This window comes from Octodon degus, unplaced genomic scaffold, assembly GCF_000260255.1.
Source record: "Octodon degus isolate 3935 unplaced genomic scaffold, OctDeg1.0 scaffold00033, whole genome shotgun sequence".
NCBI classification, from domain to species: Eukaryota; Metazoa; Chordata; class Mammalia; order Rodentia; family Octodontidae; genus Octodon; species Octodon degus.
Genome location: NW_004524609.1, coordinates 14,362,881 through 14,364,776, shown reverse-complemented (window position 1 = coordinate 14,364,776; position 1,896 = coordinate 14,362,881).

Here is a 1,896-nt window from a genome sequence, read left to right as displayed (position 1 = left end):
CAGTGCAACCCATGATGAGGATAGAGACACTAAGGCATATCTGTAGTTATAGGGAGCCATGGGGTCCTACATCCAGCCACGATGATGGCTGTCCGGAACAAGGCTTTGACCCAAGGCTGAACCTGGGTTTTATTAATTTGTGAAGAAGGGAGTGACTTGAGGATGAGTGACTGTGAGAACGGAGGGAAGTAGGTGAGTCCTGTTAATAGAGGGCCATGAAACTCCCACCCTGAAAGATACCTAGGATGAGTTCGTGTTCTCTAAAGCCAAGGAATGGATTTTAGGAACAAACAGAGGCTAAGAGCAAAATATATTTATTGGGGGAAAGAAAGTTTCTGTCCAAGAGAGGGACAGGAGGCGGGCCTGAGATGGTTGCCCTGGGAATCTGCCATTTCTAGGAACTTTTATAGAGTAAAACCATGTGGTGAGGTGGGTCTAAGGTGGAAAACATGGGAACTTGCTTAGGTGGGCATGAAGGGGGACAAAATATGGTCAACTAGTAAGATTACAAGCACTGTTGCTCAGGTAAAATTGATTAAATCCATGACCAAATGGAGAAGCAAGTCAAGCAGCAAGCGGGCATGAATATAGAGCAGGAGTCTATCTGGTAGCTAGTAGCAGTTGGATTAGTGACTCTTCCTGGCTTCCTCAGGGTGCTGATCAATCCCGGATGCTTATCTTTAGGGAGGTCAGCATTTGTTTGATCTTTGGTCTTTAGGTCTGGCCCATAGCGAGAGTGCTGGTCTGTCACAGTTGCAAGGTATATTGTCTTCTATGCTCTCTCCTTTGAGGGACTGACCCTGTCTGACTGCCTATAATATTTCTATCTAATTCAGTGTTCTACAACACTGTGAGCTAATCTAGGTAGGAGGCCTGAAATCGCCCCTGCAATACTAGAGGATATGCAGAAAAAGTAATTTGCACAACACAATTGAGATAGTATCTCGTGTTTTGGGGATACTTCAGCTCTGAGGTGTAATCTTTCAAACCCCAGGAAGTCATATCCTGAGGCTAGATCCCAGCCAACAGCATGGAGTTTTGGCTCTTCCTTCCATCTCACCTGGCTCACACATGGGAGCTCTGGGGGTCCCAGAAAACACTGCCTGTACTCTTCAAAGACTACCATCAGGGGGTGGGAAGATAGCTGAGCAGTCTAAGTACCTTCCTGGCAAGTACAAAGTACCAAGTGTGATCCCCAATACTGCATGCTGTACTGGCCCTGGAACCCTGGGCACACTGTGCCAGCCCTGAATCTGGGGATGGTGGTGCACGCCTATAATCCCAGTGCTGCGAAGGCTGAGACAGGAGGATCACTATGAATCAGAGCTGTGTAGTGAGACCCTGTATCAAATAAATAAATAAATAAATAGGAATTTAAAAAAGATTAAGGTCAGCACCTTGGCTAGACTGATATGCATTGCTTAAGGCCAATTGATAAGGAAGAGGATAAAGAAAAGCCACAGTCAGCTCTGTACATATCAATGCAGGGGAACAGAGTAAGATTTAGCCAAAATGGAAATAATTGCTCCTCCTTCAACTTCAAGGAGAGTAGCCCATCCAGGTGGTCTTCTACATTTTGTCAGTAATTTGTGTTATAGATACCTTTTCTCAGTTCATAGCCTTTTCTTCAAAACTGTTTGCTGTGTCATTTCATAGAAAAGTATTTATCTTATGAGGTGGACATAGTCAACAACTAGATTTAGTAATTACAGCCTGTTTAAGAAATTTTTCTACACTCCAATGTAGAGAAGATCCTCCTCTTCCCATGTTTCTTTTTTCTCTTCCTCCTGCTGTGAAAAGTTAACCCTTCAGCCTTTAATAAATTGCCTGATCTTTATGTATGGACCATTTATGGAGGGACCATTTATGGAGGGACCATTTATGGAGGGACCATTT